Here is a 20,285-nt window from a genome sequence, read left to right as displayed (position 1 = left end):
TCTAGCAACACCGAACTACAGTAAGCCTTTTACACTTTTTGTCACTGAACGGGAAGGTACAGCATTATCTGTTCTCACACAAGATCAAGCAGGACAATACAAGCCCTGTGCTTATTTTTCAAGCACATTAGATCCTGTAGCCCAGGCTCTGCCTGCGTGCCTCAAGTCAGTTGCAGCCGCAGCCCTAGCTATCAGACAAAGTGATTCCATAGTCTTAGGACATACCTTGACAGTACAAGTTCCACATTCCGTGGAAGTTCTTTTAAACCGAACACAAACTCAGCACTTGACAATTGCACGTTTAACAGGTTATGAATTGACACTGTTCCAGCCACACATAGAAATCAGACGCTGCAACATTTTAAATCCTGCTACATTGTTACCATCAGTTACTTCGAATTCTGCCACACATGACTGCGTGGAAGTAGTTAACATTACGACAAAGCCAAGACAAGATCTGACAGATATTCCGTTACCAGACCCCGACCTGACACTTTATGTGGATGGTTCATGTATGAGAACAAGTACAGGAGAACTAGTCGCCGCGTATGCAGTGACTACTGACACCGAAGTTATTGAAACACACCGTATTGACACCCTGTCCGCTCAAGCAGCAGAGCTAGTTGCTCTGACACAAGCCTGTATACACGCCAAGAACCAGAAAGTTAATTTTTACACAGATTCACGCTACGCATTTGGAGTTGTACACGACTTCGGAGTGCTCTGGCAGGAGAGAGGTTTCATGACTTCTCATGGAACCAAGATTCAGCATGGTCTCCTTATTCAAGCTCTGTTAGATGCCATACACTTACCGACATCTATCGCTATCATGAAATGTAAAGCACATACGAAAGTTACTGACATTATTTCCCAAGGTAATGATCTAGCAGATCGCACAGCCAAGTTTACAGCACAGACTCCAGACATTCCAGTTAATCAGACACATACTCCAGATCCGATTACATGCATGACAGTTAAGGACCCTACACAAGATGTCATAGATATCCAGTTACATGCTACTCCCGAAGAAATCAAGAAATGGTCCGAACAAGGAGGGGTCCAGACAGATCAAGGATGGTTAACGAAGGGTAGAGCCACCTGGTTTCTCCCCGACTCTATGGTTCAAGTCATTATTAATACCGCACATAGTCCAGCACATTTAGGAGAAAAAGCTATGTTAGACAGTATCCAGAACATTTGGTTCAACAAGCATTTACGAGCTGCAGCCAAGCAGAAAGTCCGTACCTGTATGATATGTTGTCAGTTTAATCCAGGTAAAAGTGTCCCGGTGGAACAAGGGGGATTCCAGCCCCCTGACCACCCTTTTGAAGTCCTCCAGATGGATTATATTCAGATGGAGCGATGTCGAGTTTTCAAGTATGTCCTTGTAGTTGTATGCGCTTTGTCCAGGTGGACAGAAGCATATCCAGTCCCAGATTACACAGCCGCGACCACTGCCAAGCAGTTGGTTCGTGAGTTCTTTCCCCGCTATGGACTCCCTAGAGTCGTATATTCTGACAACGGCCAGCCATTCTCATCTGAGTTGATGAAACATGTTTCCCTTTTGTTGGGGTACCAGTGGAAGTTCCATTGTGTACGCCATCCTGAAGCAGCCGGTCTCGTAGAGAGACATAACCAGACCCTGAAAATCCGAATTGCAAAAGTGTGTAAAGAGAAAGGTGTGGACTGGCTGGTAGCTCTACCAGTCGCTTTATTTTATATGCGCATGGTCGCACATTCCAGATCAGGTCTGTCCCCGTATGAGGTCGTTTTCGGCCGCCCCCCTAACATGTGGGGTACTCCTAGACCCCGAAGTATTACCGATGTTTCAAGTAATATGCTGACAGATTACCTAGCTTCCTTGATGTCTGCCCTCAACTCATGTCGTTCACAGGTTGCCGCCGCATTTCCAGACAATACCGAGGTGGCACCGCATGAAATCGTTCCAGGATCCATGGTGTTGGTGAGAAATTTTGACAGATCAAGTCCGCTGGAGCCTCGCTGGAAAGAGCCCCGACAGGTCCTCCTCACCACCCGTACAGCCGTGAAGTTGGAAGGTCGCAAAGGCTGGGTGCACCTTTCTCATGTAAAACAGTTTAATGGACTGAAATCCGTCCCAAAGAACATTTCCCAGGATTTGAAGGATTGCCAAAGCATTGTTCTCAAGGACTGTCCCGCAAATGACAATGTTACTACACCCCCCCTGTTAGAGAAAACTCCGCAACAGGAGTATAAACTCAAGTTAAGGTCTAGTAAAATAAGTCAGTCAGTTTGATTGTCTAAGTCCTCCCCTAGGTGAAACGGTTAGACTGTTTCTGACATGTATAAAATAGACCCCCATAGTGAGAGAGTTAGCCAAAACTCAATCCGATGTATCATTTTTCTATGTTTCATATTATTTCTCAGTATTATGATTTCCTGCACCAGTTATGCGTTTTACCTGTACTTTTCAGTTTCTCATGTAAATATGTCTGCTAATGCTACAGTAGAGCACACGTTTAGTGATCTGCCTCCTCATGAACTCTCTTACCGCCTCGCTATGCGAAATAATTCCTTTATCCGCATGTTACATTACTCACACCAGACCAGCAATGCCACTAATTGTTGGGTGTGTGGTCGACTCCCCCCTTTCCAGACCCCGAAGGGAGTTCTGCCACTTTTTCCTTATCCATTTTCACATAATGGTTCGTGTGGAGCATGGTCCACGTTAACGTCATCCTCAACAGATATGTCTTTTCTTAACAGTACATGTTTTCCAGACAAGCAAGGTCTCCCCCACAGAACCGGGTTAGATCTAGAAAATGAAGTGTATAATTTAGGTAATTATTCGTCGAATTTCATGGTCCTGAATGTTCAGTCTGATTCCACTCCAGACTTACCTGCTATTTCAGTACTGCCAGTCAGAGGTGAATTATGTGTCCGGAATAATGGTTCCGTACATGTAGGACATAGTGATTGTACTACTATTGTCAAGTATAGTGACAGTGGGAAATCTATCTTCAAAGCTTCACGTCATTCTTATTTTATTTGTGGTCAAACTGCATATGTTCGTCTGCCCCTCGATTGGGAGGGAACCTGTTACATTGCCTTCCTACTGCCACCAGTTTTCCTAGCCCCACCTGATTATCATAGAAACACACATCTAGTACACATTAGACATAGAAGGGAGTCCCCAATTGTCGATTATACTGAAACTGCTCTAGAACAGTATACAGATTTCAATAGAGGTTTCTTTTTCTTTATAGGACCTATCCAGAATAGTAAGCTAATCCGTAGGTTAACCAGAACCCTTGAAGCTGTAGTAAATGAGACTGCCTCTGCTCTAGGTAATTTAACTGAAGAGCAATCTGCTATGAGATTTGTCGTTTTACAGAATCGTCTCGTCCTTGACGTCATACTGGCCGATAGGGGCGGGGCCTGTAGAGTCATCGGATCTAGTTGCTGCATTTTCATTCCAAATAACGCGCCGTCTGTTTATTCAGCTATAACCAGACTCCATAAAATTGCCCATCTGTTACACCAAGATCCAGGCACCTGGACATGGTCCGGTTGGTTCTGGAATATAATTTCCGCCTGGGGATGGAAAATATTGTCCTTCCTAGGTATTGCAGTAGCGATCATATTCAGCTGCTGTCTCTGTATACAATGTGGCCCTGCGATTTGCGGCATTTGTGCTACCTCTTGTATTCCTAGTCCCAAGCCCCGTTCTAAATCCCGTTCCAGGATAATTCGAGACGAGCAAATGATACTGTATGAAATGATAGATGGTATCATGAATATTGATGTTTCCTGATGGAAACGTAGTGACAAGGAGGGAATGTGGAAAAGTAAATTTTGCCATGTTCTGTGTCCCTACGTGTCATCCATCATATGTTATGTGTGCATGATTAATATGCATATGCATTCCCCATGTTCGATTCAAGACACAATTATAGTTGTGTCCACCTCTAGTATGCCAGTTTCCAGTTCTCGTGAATACTACGAATATCAGGCCTATGTAAAGCTACGTTGCCACGTTTCTCAGTGTGCACGTTATTCCATTATAAAGTCCCCGTTTCTAGGCCTCAAAAGGACCTGGACACCAGATTCAGCTCCTGTCTCCTGAAACCTCACTGAGGAGCGATACAGCCCCCACCTGTATCCTCGACCCTTCACTTACTTCCTGCCTCACAGTGCCCGGTTCAGGCTGGCTCTGCCTTTGAGTCTGCCAAGAATATGTTATGATTCCAGTTATCAGTTCAGTCCTCCTTCTCTGCATTCCTAAACTACTGAATCGCATCAATAGTTTCCGTCATTGTCTAGCCTTCACGTCTCCACGTTAGAGAAATACTGCATTTAACGGTCATTCAATATTCTTCATCACGCACTACATGTAGAATAATGCATGGTCCAGTCTTAGAATCAAGTTAGCCTTTCCTCTCCTGACTTCTAGTTTATATCAATATGTTCTCTAAACATCAGATACTAGATACTGTTTAGGTACATGTCGCCCTGACTCTCCAGACTTCAGTCTCTGCTCCTAGCACAGAGTTCATAGCCCCCAGCTTCTCCTAGTAACACGTCATTGCCAGTTTGCGCGCACCATCAGGTTAGAGGTCCCGGCTCCTCAGGTAGCCCCCTCCATGGTTTCCGCCCCATTCATGACCTATTCTGTTACGTTTGCATCACATGTCTATGTATACGCCCTGTTACACCTCTTTTCACCCTTATCTTTCGCGACTGCTACGCGTCACGCCTATTGCTCCACCCACTGCTACGCCTATTGCAATGTAATGCTATGTGTTTGCGTTATGTATATATGCTCATGCACTGTTATTAAAAAAATCATCCTTTCCCTTGTCCCGATCCTGACACCAGCAGCGCTGCTGGGCCTTACCATCCTGTTCCTGCCCTTTATGCTGTAATAAACCTGCAAACTCCTACTACCTCGAATTTTGACTCTTATTTATTGAGCTATCTGTTATTCATTTATACATTCAAAAATAGGGTATTATTTATTTATTTACCACAAAGGGAGAATCAGTTACATCAGAACCCTCTTGCATGGCCTCCGCCAGGAACTCGAAATCCTTAACCAAGGATTGAGCAGCCAAAGCCCCATAGGAAGCAGCCCTTAGAACCAGACTCAATGCTGCAGATAATTTCTTCATCCCAAATCAACCTTCTGATCCACTTGGTTGGAAGGGATGCAGTCATCTGGATTAAAAGATAATCTGCCAATCAGAGTGGCCAAGACAGAATCCACCTTAATGGCAGAAGGTAGCACCTTATCCCCATCCTCCAAGGCATAAGATTTCTGGAGAAATCATTGAATTTGGCAGTGTTCAGTCTCCACCCAGGAGCTGGAGTTGGCATCCTTAATCTTGGGGAGCAAAGCCAACACCAGCATCACAGACGATACTAAACCCCGGCAGTCCCCTCTGCCAAAGGGACCTCCATCCTCAGGTTATCTCTGAGACAGGATGTCTGTCAGCGCTTCGCGGTTTATGAATTTGCCTCCAGCTGTCATCTGCTTCTCAGGTTCCAAGGCTCACTGAGGAATCCTAATCCATACCTTTGTCAAGATGCGAGGAAGCTTTATTGGACCTGTGTCTAGAAGCCAAAGTCTTAGCCACTGCAGTATTAATCATCTCCTGACCTTCCACTGCGGTGAGAGAAATTGAACCAGCCACAGGGGCACCGTCCGAGCTCACACACTGCTCATCCTGTCGGCCATCCCCGTCTTCCACAGGAGACCGGGAACGCCATTGCTTAGCCGATCACCTCTCCATTGCAAATCACATACAAGGCGTGGAAGAAACTATCTTCCCTAAATATGCCTAACTGAGGGCCAATACGGGAATTGTTCCCACCAGAACCCCGCAACCTACAAGCAGGCACCCCTAGCAGAGGGACCGATCAGTATCAGCAAATATCACCACCAATGGAATACCCCCATGAAACAAGGAAACAGTGCATCCTAAAACAAGGTGCATCCTCCCCATACTGCTACACCTCCCGCCGCCGGCAATGGAGCGCATGGTCCAGGGCCGGCTTTAGGGCAGTGCAACTGGTGCGGCCGCACTGGGCGCTGACCTGTGCAGGAGGCGCTGACCTCAGGGGGTTCAGCAATAACTTATGACTGGAGAAATGGGGGGCACTTTTTCCCAATGGTAGTGAGAGAATCCGAGGAGGTGGTCATGAGGTGTGGGGCCGCCCACAAATTATTTTCACACCAGGCGCCACCAGCGCTAAAGCCGGCCCTGGTATGGTGGATGCTCTGGAGCAGACGAACCACGACTCCCCAACTAGGAGGCACACAAAAAGGGAACGGGGGGAGGATTTTTATAGGCTTGAAGAAAGTTGTAAGAGGAGGCACAGGGACCTCATACTGTAATTCAGGACAGCGAAGGAGATGAAAGAGTAATCAAATTCCATTGTGACCAGCGCTTTAATTGGGAAAAAACAACTGCGTGTGCTCTAAAAGGAGCGTAGGAAACCTCTTAAAGGCGTGTGGCCTATCCACTTAGGGGTGTGGCCTAAATCATGGCTAAAACACATTGCCAAATCCTAGCTTTAGCATTGGAGGGATGCTTGTTTGTTATACCATCATGTGTTTTGGGCTATGCTCGTGCGTACAGTGAGTTTGCATGCTGATTTTGGACTCCGTCTTACTCTTGGAAGATATCGTAGCAATCTGGTAGTTCAGCCAAATGGCACATGTTCCTGTTACCTGGTCAGCAGACATGTATGCGCTAGGAGTCACGAAGGAAACTAGAGACCCCGGACCCAAAAAGCGGTGCCATTAATATTCCCAGGAGGATTGTGCCTGTCTTTTTTTATATAAATCAATGCAAGTGGCGCCCATAGTAATTATACTGGAACTGCGTCCATTTTTTAATAATCGTGTGTATATCTGCTCTCGCCTATTCATAAGGCCCTTCCGGTGTCTGTGACCTGGAACTGTGTTAAAGTTGAGAATCCTGTGGTATAAAGTGAGTCTTTGACCAGACATAAGGGACTATTGTACACTTCTTACTCTTCGTCCTGAAGATGGTCTAACGGATACATTTGCCAAGAAAGACTGAAACACCAACAAGCTCGTCTAATTCCATCGCAACTTTTGCGTTTAGGAATTATTTTCTGCTGTTTACAGATTCATTTCCTATTTGTTGTATTATTTGGAATAGATGTTTACACTTATGATTTGAAGGTTTATTTTTCTGTATAATATTCAATACCCTCGATCATGGTGTTTTGTTATAACCTTATGTACCCCCCTGATTTGTTCACATTAAATGTGTTTATAGATTGAAAAATTCATTCCCGCGTTGTGAAACTATCTATCATAGATTTTCATATCCCAAATAAATGCAATGATGCCTAGATAACCTAATAGTCAGCCACCATTTGGGGCTTGACCAACAAGTAATTGACTGGAATAACTCAACTCAGTGTACTGAACAAAATCCCTTGTTGGCATATTTACCTATAATTAGTTGTTCTGCCCAAGCCTCCAAGGGGATATCGAGTTTCCCACTTTTCTGTTACCACATTGGAACACTGGCCTGTGTGAACAAATAGACAAGGGAAACACGGAAGCAAGTGCATAACGGAAGAGCTGAGACAGGGTGAAAACAAGCATTGATAACGCCAATACGTCTCAGCTATAATGAGCCATGCTGTTGGCTTTGCCAGTGCTTTTTTTCTTACCATTCACGTTCAAACAAATGCGTTATAAGGTATGCACACACATAGTGAGCAATCTTGGTACAGGTCTGTAATATTGCAATTTATACTACCACTAACAAGGCTGCCACTCCTCCTGTCAGGCGATCCCATGATGGAAGAAAGGTTGAAGTCTAGGTTTTAGGTCATGGTTCTAAGACGGCGCACATGCACTGTCTCGAACCGAGATATGCTGCACCTCCTTTGTGGGACTACAGCCCACCCATAGGCTTCCCATTGGCTGCAACCATCGTCGTTCCATTAAGAGCTCTCCCCATTTGTTGAAGGCGTGCATACGTCATGCCTCTTCCGGTGCTTAACACTCCCCAATCGCACTGCTCAACTACAGTTAAATATACGCCGGCGGCATTGTAGAACACAGTTTCGGGACTACTTTATTATTTAATTAAATATGCTCCTGTTTTAACTCGCAACAGTCGAGTGAGTCAAATACCCTTCCTCTCTGATATTGTTGTACACGATCCAGCGGTCCGCCTCTCTCTCCTCACCAGAAACCACATTCTTTACCCTACTTCTCGGCAGAGGACCAAGAATTAAACAATTAAACCTTTTGAATAGCTTCGCATTGTGAAAGAAAGCAGGGGGCAGATTTACAAGCCCCCTGTGCCACCAGTACGTCACTTTTCGTGACGTACTGGTGGCGCAGGGGGCTCCTCCATATTTACAAGGAGAGAAAAAGCCACCCTGCGTGACTTTTCCTCTGCTTGTAAATATGGCCCCTTCAGTCGCAGCACTTTGCGGTGAAGGGGCGTTCCATGGGTGTTGCTGTGGGTGTTTCCACGCAACATCCATGGAACAAGACAAAGTTTCAGATGTACAAGAAATCGTAAATCCGGAGCTGCGTCTGAATGCTACGTCACCCTAGAGGTGGCGTAGAGAGGCGCAACGAGGAGAAATGTTTTAATTTCTCCTAGTTTTTTCCTCTTTCAATGAGTGCTGCATTCTACAGCACGCACAGCCAAAGAGCTTACCGTGCCACGCTGCGGCACTTTCTTGCAGATCTGCCCCCTCATGTTTGGGACTGTAATGAAAAATAACAACAATGACCTCTTCAGAGGTGTTGTGCGGCTAACGAGAAAATGAATTGTTCCATAATTACCCACTCGGAGCTTGCCCAGGGACCCATGCAGAGTTGTTGGGTCTGTGAACAAATGCTATTGCTTGAGCAAATCATTTTGATCAGGGCTGGGTTTCTTTTGGTATTATTTTGGGTGAAAATGTTGCTTGCTTTGTGTTTGTTTTTAATGGTTCCCAAACTTCGACCTGTGGCTCCTTCGATCTATTAGCCATTGGACGCCGATCCTTATTATGTTACTTTTTCATGGCGGTTGGGGGATGTAAGCCCGGCTCGCTAGTACTTTTTTTTGTATCTGTTTCTTGACCTTTCAATTAAAGTATACAGTTTCACTGCCCTGCAAGGCAGTATAATAGCAAGAGAACATATTACTACATTGTGATTGACCTCGTCCCAAACATCGGAATAGCCACCCTCTCGTCTATATCAGTATGTATAGTTGTGACTACAAATATTCAGTATTATAACTAAAAGCATTAGTAATCAGTATGTGAATCATTAGCAGTCAATCTTAGCAGATATTGTTGTAGAGGTTCCCATATGTCTCTGGGTCTGGATGTTACCGGTAGTTCTTCTGCAGATTGTGTAGGGTTCTCATTACAGTATACCATGTCTTTCTGCCAGTGTTCGGGGTTTGGAGCCAGGGTACTCTCCCAGTGTAAAGCTACTTGGCGCTTGCCTCTTGGCTAGCAACAGTGCAATGCGCACTAATTTACCAATTACCCCTTTTAAATGAGGTACATGACATAGTAAACAAATTGGCGGAGTACATTGTAACGTAGTCTTAGTCATTTCGTGTATGTGTTTCAGTACATCGTCCCAGAATAACATCACTCCTCCACATTCCCAGGCAAGATATAAAAAGTCTGCAAAAGGGTGACCGCAACGTTTACAAGCACTGGTCTCCCTGATGCCGCATTTATGTAATTTAACGGGAGTGTGATAAGTGTGATGGATATATTAAAAATGAATAATGCACAGGTTGCCGTTGTGTGTGAGGGCTCCAGTTAGCCTGCAAATATGCTCCCATTCCGATTCCGACAATGGTGAGTTTAAGCTATCATTCCAGCGGGCCAAACTTTTATCTGGGTCGGGCACTCTGTCACCTTGTATCTCTTTATACAATTTTGTGACTAGTTTACGCCGTGAAGACACAACCAGTAGCATCTGTAAGGCACACAGTGTGGGGGGTTCAGCCGGGCATGTGTCGTAGTGGGCTTTATTGTACAGTAAAGTTGAACAATAGTGAAGAGTTGGAAACGTGAGCTAAGTCATCCGCTTTGAGAAAGTGTCCATCTGGAAATATATCTTGCATGGGGACCATGCCCACTTTTCTCAACGTTCTGAGTGAGCCCTCTTCCTGTGTTTCGTGTGGCGTGATGTGCGATAGGCACTGCTGGTGGATATAGTGGGTGTTTGTTAACAATGTTACCTATTGTTTGCCATGCTGCAATAGTCGTATCTATAGAGCTGATTTCTGTTTTCGGTGTGCCTCTGCACATGTGCGTGAGCACACACGATACGGGGATAGGGTGGGCATCTTCATCTTCTTACGCAACATGCGGAGTGTACCCATGTGGTTGGAACCAATAGTATGGATATTGTGCTTGGGCACACAAGTAATATATAAAGAGATCTGGAGCTTTGAAACCCGCTTGGGTGTAGTCACGTGTCAGTGTGGTCCAACTCACTCTGGCCTGTTTTCCCCCCAAATTAAGCGGATGAGTGAGGATCGTACCCCCTTGAAAAAATGTGTCAGCTTGATCGGAATATCCATACTAATATAATAAAGAGAGAGCCCAAACCTTTGAGGCGGGTAATCTCAGGAACCACAGCACCAATCACAACACCCAATACAGCGTTGGAAAGGGCAGTTGCAGCAGAAGGACATAGGCTATGCAGACGCCCACCATACACATTTAAAAGGTAAAAGAACCGTGCCAGCAAAGTAGTTCCTAGTGGGCGTGTCTGCGTTGTGCTGTGGGCGTGTACTGGGGGCGTGACAAATGCTGGGGGCGTGTGGTACGTTCCGCCCTTCATGCCATGTCTCATATCGTGTGCTAGGGGCGTGGGCGTGTGCGGGGCGCAGGATTACGGGGAAAAAAAAGCGAGCGTTGTGCCCAATATTTCATTGTTTTTTCTTCCCAGGTTCTGTACATTCCAGCTCCGGGTGTCCACCCTGCTCCCTTTAAATACCCCTGCACCCCATAATCATAACCCACCCTTACTCCTTAAAATACCCCAACACCCTTAAACACTAACCCATCTTAACCCTATAAATATACCCTGTACCCCAATAGCCAAACCTATCCCTAAACCCTAAAAATACCCCTGTACCCCAAAACCCAAACCTAGCCCTAAACCCTATAAATACCCCTGTACCTCAAAACCCAAACCTACCCCTGAACCATAAAAATACCCCTGTACCCCAAAACCCAAACCTACCCAATAACCCTAAAATACCCCTGTACCACAAAACCCAAACCTAGCCCTGAACCCTTAAAATACCCCTGTAGCCCAAAACCCAGACCTACCCCTGAATGCTAAAATACCCCTGTACCCCAAAACCCAAACCCAGCCCTGAAACCTAAAAATACCCCTGTATGCCAAAACCCCAACCTAGCCCTGAACCCTTAAAATACCCATGTACCCCAAAACCCAAACCTAGCCCTGAACAATAAAATAACCCTGTACCCCAAAACCCAAACCTACCCCTGAACCCTAAAAAACCCCTGTGCCCCAAAACCCAAACCTAGCCCTGAACCCTAAAAATACCCCTGTACCCCAAAACCCAAACCTAGCCCTGAACCCTTAAAATACCCCTGTACCCCAAAACCCAAACCTACCCCTGAACCCTAAAAATACCCCTATACCCCAAAACCCAAACCTAGCCCTGAACCCTAAAAATACCCCTGTACCCCAAAACCCATACCTATCCCTAAACCCTACAACTACCCCTGTACCCCATAACCCACAACTATATCTGAACCCTTAAAATACCCAAACACCCCAAAACATATACCTCAGTACCCCAAAACATATACCCCTATACCCATACTTACCTCGTCCAAACATTTTAAAAAAACATGCTTTTACCATTCATGCATTTACAACGAATTTCGTTGTAAATGTATGCATGGTATAAGCATATAAAATGTAATGCCATGCGTTATAATGGCATTGCGGAGTCATGGTACTTTCGTAATGAAAGTATGCGGAGTGATGGTATGCGGAAAGAAAGTTGCGGAATAATGGGTGTTTACCCTCCCCCGGTAAGTACATTGGTGGCACGGCGGCCCACATCTCCAGCAACATTCTCATATTTTTTCACCACCAATTTGAAAAATGCACAGGTCTCTCTCATTGATGGCCAGCACCGACATACACTTTTAGACACACCTCCCGCCACAAGTTCTAGAATTGCGAACTTTAGAGCTGGGTAGCTACGTCCGAATCTCGGCGTCAGCTCAACATCCTGGGATTCCAGGCAAATCGCTTTGTCTTCCCTGTGCCTACCACAAATGAATGTGTTCTTCTGTAATGTAAATTGTGCTCATGCCATGTTGTCGAGTTTGCGCTATATAATATTGCAAGGAAAAATAAAGTAGGGAAACTCGAGTTCACACACTACTGAACGCACACTCTTAAGTGCATCAGCAGTGCACTGTGAATCGGAGCGTTTCACAGGCCTGACACAGATAAGAAATGCTATCAAAACGAAATCCTACAAAACAATATACTACTGCCGGCAGCAATTCATACCCGGACAACGTCGGGACGGGCTGCTAGTTACTAAATAAATATAGAAAACGTGGGAGTATAATCATTTTAGAAAAAGAAAGTGGCAGACGACTCCATCTGTCTATGTGTTGGTCTAGGGTGGCGCAGGTTCTGCCATATTTTTCTCTTATTACTACTTCCGGGTCTCGGTGTACCCAGATGCCCAGATATTTCACCGGGTCCGTGGTCCACACTAAGGGGTATTCTATGCCCATTGGTGGCATATTGGCTGTGAGGGGTATCATTATTGATTTATTCCGATTAATTTGCAAGCCGGAAAATAACCTGAATCTAATGTATTCCCTTAACACCCGCGCTAAATGTTGTGTTGGATCTCCTATGAACAGGACCATATCGTCGGCGTGAAGTGAGATACCAACCGGTTGTTGTAGGAAATTAAGCTGGCTCGCTAGTACTTCAATTTTTCTCCCTGAAAATGATTGGGATGAAGCCGATGAAGGTATTGTAATTATAGATATAATCCTATCCTATCCACTGCAGACCCCCATGCAGGGACAATGACTGACTGGAGAGAAACGGGGGTCTCAGAGAAGTTAACTATTAAGGAATGCTTGATGCTAGGCCATACCCCTAACAATACTTCTTTTTAAAAGGTATATGCATGGGTGCTACATGTTGTGGCTGCTGTTAAAGGGTCCGATTCACAGAACTAACTTAAGACAAAATCCCAAACATACTACTTTTGGTATTCACAGAAGGCATTTACTAGCGGTAAAGTTAGGATCTTATCTTAAATTTGACTTAAGACAAACTTAAGACAGACTTAAGACAGACTTAAGTTAGGATTTTGTCTTAAGTTTGTCTTAAGTCTGTCTTAACTCTGTCATAAGTTTCTCTTATAATCTGTCTTAAGTTTGTCTTAAGTCAAACTTAAGACAAAAACTTCACTTTACTATTACTAAATGCCTTCTGTGAATACCAAACATAGTAAGTTTAGGATTTTGTTTTAAGTAGTGCTGTGAATCGGCCCCAAACTGTTTTGAGTGGTAGATGTTGGAATCATGGGAGGACGTTCATGCACATGTTGTTGAGTGAGACTAGCGAGGTGATCTCTTTTAAAGATTTTGTTTTCCCTCCAACAACAAGCCCCTCACGTTGCTTGTCCTGTCGCTGGGCATTATCCTCAGAAAACCGAACCACGCTGAGTCACTATCACTTTCATCACATTAGATCCCAATACAACAGCTTATGAAAAATCTTGCAGCCAATCCGTTTCAACGTGCAACACGTTTATCATGGTTTGTAGGAAGGCCAGCCACAAAAAAGTAAATGGCAAAAACATCCCCTCGCCTTGTGTGACATTTCTTGTGTCACAGACCGATTCTGTAATCAATCACTTCTTTTATCAGCAACAAATGCTCACACTACCTCCTCTACTTTTTACTCTGAGCCTTGAAGCCTTAACCCAAGGGTTCACTCCATGAAAGCGTCTTCTTCAATGGCAACAGCTTGCATCATACTCGGCATATCACAGAATGAAATCGAATGCCAATCCCTGCCAATACTTAACAACAATTAGAACATTGGAATGTTGGGAGCTCCATTGAAAACAAAGGAGTGCTCCGGGCTTATAATGCCTGGAATAAGCCTGGAGTTCCAACATTCCAATGTTTCTTTGTTCACAGCTCTGGCTGTAAACAAAGGCTTCAGGGAGCCGGAGGGGATTCCAATCCCCTCACGCGCCCATAAGGCTTTGTTCTTTTTTGTGAGAACATTCTGTCCTCTAGTGGCAGAATGTTCTAATAGCCTTATAGCCTTTCGTAGCTCGGCTATACCGGCTATTAAAGTCCCTCTCACTTGTTAAAGGCACTCGCCTTCGGCTCGGGTCTTTAACGCTAGAGAGGGCCATTAATAGCCGGTATAGCCCTCTACGGCGGGCTATAAGGCTATAATATGACTCACCTGGATTTTTTCAAAAGAGACAGTCTACAATTCCTTCGTTTCAGCGCTGAAAAGGTGGCCATGATCTAGGTCTTCTTTTACAAGGCGACATATTTTTGCAGGTCAGTCTGACCTGCTCTAGATAGATGAAGTGCTGTCACGGTGAAGCAGAAAAGTCTCTTCTTTGCATCTTTATAGGTTTTCTGACTCCCAACTAAACAGCCAAAATACTAGGTGCCAGATGTAGGTAATCCCAATTTACCGATTCTAAAATACCGAATTTTACTGATTCGGTATTTTAGAATCGGTAAATGCTATGTAGGAAAAAATTCGGTAAGTATTACCGAATCATTATGATTTGGTATTTACTGAATCGGTATTTACCGATTCAGTAATTCCCATTCATTCCTATGGGCCTGGAGTCCCATAGGAATGAATGTGAATTACCGAATCGGTAAATACCGATTCGGTAATGGGGAAACCCTTTCAAGGGTGGCAGGGTGTCACATTAACACCCTGTTGCACCCCTGAATAGTGCATGGGTGCACATGTGGCAGACATACATGCCCTAATTCAGTAATTTTGGCCATTACCAACCGGAATTAGGCTTCCTACATCGGGCCCTAAGTTACACTTCTTTTTGTAGGAAAAAAATGTGATGGGCAGCGTCTGTGACACGCAGGGCAAAGGGAGGGAAAAGCCACTTTATGGCTGCAAACTCTGTAATCCTCCAAAAAAAGGTTACGAGAGCCCCCCAAAAAACAGAAACCCAGAGTATGTAGTAATTGCAATGCATTCGGAGAAGTTGCTTGGGTGAGGGACTAAGCTATGACAATCATGCAGGTTTTAAACTATTGTACAGAGAAGGCAAGCTCCATGCCAGCCTAGGTCTGTTCTCCTAAAGTATGATCTTCTCCCACATCTGCTGGGTCCATTATAGCTTCAGTGGCAGAAAGAAGCCTTCCCTATTAGAGGTGTGGATACACTTTGGGCCCGATTCACAGAACTAACTTAAGACAAAATCCTAAACTTATAACCATTTTGGTATTCACAGAAGTTAGGAGTCCTAACTGTAGGACTCCTAAATGCCTTCTGTGAATACCGAAAGTCTTAAAGTTAGGATTTTTCTCAGTTTAGGAGTAGTAAAGTTAGGACTCCTAACTTTAGGACTCCTAAATGCCTTCTGTGAATACCGAAAGTCTTAAAGTTAGGAATTTTCTTAGTTTATGAGTAGTAAATTTAGGACTACTAACTTCTGTGAATACCGAAATGAGTAAGTGCCTTCTGTGAATACTGAAATGAGTAAGTGCCTTCTGTGAATACCAAAATGGTAGTAAGTTCAGGATTTTGTCTTAAGTAAGTTCTTCGAATCGGGCCCTACGACTCTGCCTGTTGGAGAGCCATGTCCAAAGCATGTGGCTCGGCATTGAGGTGACCTGTGGCATCTGCTCCCCGGTGGATTAAAGATTCTAGTTCCACTGGACTGGTGGTAGAATTGCAAACAGGGTGGAACATGCATAATGTGCCAGGACTTTTGACCCCACAGATGTGTCTATGCTTTTTGTATGTGTGCTTGGATGTATCGACAATGCTGAGGCAGAGCTTCCATAAAAATAAAAAGGTATGCGCACGCTTCTGCAGCAGTCCAGAACCAAGACAGGGTTTGCATGTGTCCAGAAATCCTTGGATGACCCTTTGATGGGCCTCCAACTACTGGTGCTCTCTTCACCCTCAAGCAAAATGTAGCAGCAGAAGGCACCAGCAGAAGCCCCAGCTGCCTGAATCTGCTGCTGCCCTGTGGTTTTTCCAGACCTGTACTTCTCGTCCTCCAAATGATCTATTCTCGTAACTGTTGATGGTTCGACATCTACATCCACTCAACAATGATTACATGACCGAACAGTCAATAATCCTGTATTTTGCGGTGGAAAAGTTTCCTAGGCTGTTCCTCACTCTCTCAAACATTGGAGCAGACCTGCTCTCATTAGTGCCTGTGCTTGCACACCCAGGCCTTGTGTATTTTTTACCAAACAATCTTAGGGCAATAGCCTATGGCTGCTTTTGTGCGTTATGATTTGTATTGATTAATTTAAAAGGTGTTATTTATTTGTTGTGCACAAAAAGAACTATTCTTTGTAAATAGGTGATGTTTAGTGGTTATCCCTGGTATTATACTTAGATACAAATGGGTTTTGTAGCCAGGTTGTGAGACATTGTGTTTGTGTGCTTGGAATGGAGTATGGGCTATAAATGTGTGATGAATGTGTAATGTGAGCAGAAAGGCAGGGTGAGTGGCGAGTTTGTATTTAACAATAATATGGTTGGATATATGTTTTAATGTTTATTGTTGTCGTGTTGGATAAAGTTTTTTGGTACATTCAAAAAAAGTAATAATTTTTGAACCCCAAAGTGTTATAATTGTTTGAATAAATTCAAATTAAGCAAAAGGTGGTGCAATGATGCTAGAGATTTGTTCTAGGCACTAATGAAGTAGAATTGGAGTGGATCATCAGTATTGGCATTCTCTTGTGGTTTGAACACCCAGGCTGGCACTAAACACTTTGAACACATGTGTAGATCCATCACGTATGACCCAAGTAAGTGGATGCAGATGCATTGACAGACTCCACACACAGTTGCATCACAGATAAAGTCATTAACTCTATTAGATAAGTAAAAGCCTGGATTATAAAGGAATAATGAGCATCTAAACTAGGAGAACTAATTCCCAGGACATAGCATGTCACAGAAACATTTTCTTGTGAAATCCCATAGGCTGTCAATTCTCAGGTGAGCCACATGGTTGAGGCCTTTGTCGTGCTAAACATAAAGGTGAAAAGAGAGGTGTGTCACCCAAGTAGTACAAGAAGGTGTAGTCCAAATGGAGGAACATAAGACACTTAAGGACATGTCACTATCTTAGAAGAGATTAGAACATTGGAATGTTGGAAGCTCCATTTAAAACAATGGCGTGCTCCGGGCTTATAATGGCTGGTATAAGCCCGGAGCTCCGACATTCCAATGCTTCTTTGTTCACAACTCTGGCTGTGAACAAGGGCATCAGAGAGCCTGAGGGGATCCCAATCGCCTCACGCTCCCTGAAGGCTTTGTTTTATTTGTTAGAACATTCTGCCCTCCAGTGGCAGAATGTTCTAATAGCCTTATAGCCCTTCGTTGCTGGGCTATACTGGCTATTAAAGTCCCTCTCCCTTGTTAAAGGCCCTCGCCTTTGGCTCGGGCCTTTAATGCTGGAGAGGGCCTTTAATAGTCAGTATAGCCCGCTACGGCGGGCTATAAGGCTATATTAGAACTATCTCTGGAGAGGACAGGAGTCTTCAGAGAAGGACCTGAACCACTCCATTAGGCAATGGAAGAACGTCCAGCTGTGCACACCCAATCAAAGAGAAACAATCAGATGCCTTGGTGTAATGCGGCACAGGCTTGCTGTGTCTGATGAAGGGCTTGCCACGTGAGGATTAAGGTTCGTGATGCCCAGTCCGTGGCACATTGTCTACGTGTCTAGCCAGCGCTTCATAATCCTTTTGATGTACCTTATAATGCAACGTTCCCCTGGTTATGTGCTCTGATACCTCCAGGTCTTTGCATATCAAATAAACTAAAAATTGGCTTTTCCTGAACGCTGGGACCTGAGCAACATGGCTGATGACCGGTGGAGCTGCTTGACAGCTAATGAGGAGTCTGGCCAGGGTTTTCCCCCTTGATAGTCACCTACTCATCCGGACATTGGGCATTGCTCCTCCTCGTCTCCCCGATATTACTCCATCCTCCCCTCCCTCCTTCGAATTACTGTAATATTATTTATGTGTACTGTCTCCTTACTATGCTTTTGTATCTGATGTAACTTGTAACGCAACGATCCTAAATGTAAAGCGCTCTGATACCCTCTTGGGTCAAGTTTGCGCTATATAAAACTTTATGAATAAATAAATAAATAAATTGCCCAGTGAATGGTAAAGACCAAGTGTTAGAAGGAGGAATTACCTCTTTGTGGTAAACAAGCATGTACCTCTTCTCTGAGTGTCTGCATGTACGTTAAACTGGTATCCTGACCTTTATTTTGGGTCTGGTATCACAGGAATCTAGCATGTGCACAGAGGCCTAGATCGGTCCCTGTCAGTGTGAGGCCTAGAACCTGTTCTGTGACCTGGAGGGGCGCACCAAGTTTGCTCTTATTGTGGGCATTGGCCTACTGTCCAGGCCCAATGTGCATCACATAAAGTGGTGTTGGTAAGGTGCTGCATTTTGTGGATCAGTAATGTGTCCAGATCTTTTACAATGTGTCGATGAGGGTGCGGTCTACTGACCGTCTTGTGTAAAGTTCAGATGTAATGCAAAACCCAGACTCTTGCGCTGACGTTCGGTGTACACGGCAGATATGTATGTCTGTGCCGTACGCTTGTAGAGCGCGTGTGGAAGAAGGACTCTGTGCTGAGTGAGTCTGACCACTGGGGCCAACGGGATCCTTTTTAGATATGCCAGGCATTGCACCGCACAAGATGGAGGGTGAGGATGGATATTCCGGACAGGGGAAGTGTATTGCCTGCATTTCTGTGCCTGGAGGGTGGAAGCCTAGACACTGAAGTAAAAAAGGATGAACACAGGGATTCCTTTACAAACTCCATTAGGGCCTTCTCAGCAAAGTACTGCCTCGTAGTTCCTCCTGAGCAGGGCCACGTGGTAGATGGTAGGATGCGGGCGGTGGGGCAGCATTTTCTGTTTTTCAAGGTGAGCAATGTTTTGATGCAGAGCCTGCCATTTAGACGGTCTCTGGTGACTGCTTCAAGAAGACTCATGACAGCCAAGGTGCAGAAAACTCACATTTGATTGTGCCTATATTATGGGCCATCATGCTTGTAGCCAGCCTTATTGATACCTGCTGAGAGAGACATCACTTTAAACAAATCCCCTCAATGGGAAATTAGCATAAAGGTGGGACCCACGCCATTCCTCTTTATTTTTTGTTCCAATTTGTACATGACAAAGCGTACTCAAAGGACCTTTGTCTGGCAACACAGAGTATGTGCGTGAGAGCCTCTTTCTGAGAGGTGAGGTAACGTCCCTTGAATTCTCTTTCCTAAACATGAACACGTTCTACAGTAATCTAATCAGATCTTTACGTTGGAATAGGGATGGTTCATAGAACAGGGTCTCAAGGAACTTCAGAAATGCAAGAAGGTGTCAGCATAGTGAAGACTCCAGTAGTAGTATTTCAGAATTGGAAGAAGTATTTAACATGAAGATTCACACTTGCGAGAATAAAGGAAACATAGAGGTCTGTACCCCTCAAAGTCTAAGTGAATCTGCTGTAACCTCTAACAGTGTGAACACCAATCAAACGGAAGCTTAAGCCACAATCGACCAGTTTTCTCCATCCTCATGTTGTACATTTGCAACATTAACCCGTTAACCGCGGTGCGGGCGTTTCCTTGCGCGGGTGGAGCCGCGTCGGCTGCTGGATGTGCGCAGCACGACGAAGGTAGTACTTGCGACGGCCAACAGCCGACGGCAGCACGCAAGGAGTTAATAGGGATGTACTTCAGTACAACGCGATCATTTTGATCGCTGTACTTTACAACGCAGCTATTACAACGCAAGTCGTTACAACGACTTGCTTTGGGGGGCGCTGGACTGTGGAATAATTTAATTTTCTATTCCAACTCCAGCCCACGTAACAGTAGGGAAGGTGTTGGAATAGAAAATCAAACTATTCCGTAAGCAAGAGCGCCCTCCAGCGCAAGTCGTAGTAATGACTTGCGTTGTGATTCTTGCGACGTAAAGG

At 44.7% G+C, this 20,285-nt stretch overlaps 1 protein-coding gene across 2 annotated transcripts in view; it reads left to right on the top strand.

Annotated features, from left to right (window-relative positions):
• The window catches only part of LOC144752125 (histo-blood group ABO system transferase-like), a 179,470-nt gene that overhangs the window by 128,533 nt on the left and 30,652 nt on the right, over positions 1 to 20,285 (top strand). The gene's annotated exons all lie outside the window — the stretch shown is intronic.

This window comes from Lissotriton helveticus, chromosome 4_2 (assembly GCF_964261635.1).
Source record: "Lissotriton helveticus chromosome 4_2, aLisHel1.1, whole genome shotgun sequence".
Classification (NCBI taxonomy): Eukaryota; Metazoa; Chordata; class Amphibia; order Caudata; family Salamandridae; genus Lissotriton; species Lissotriton helveticus.
Note: the sequence above shows the minus strand (reverse complement) of the source record. Positions and strands in the feature narration are given on the sequence as shown.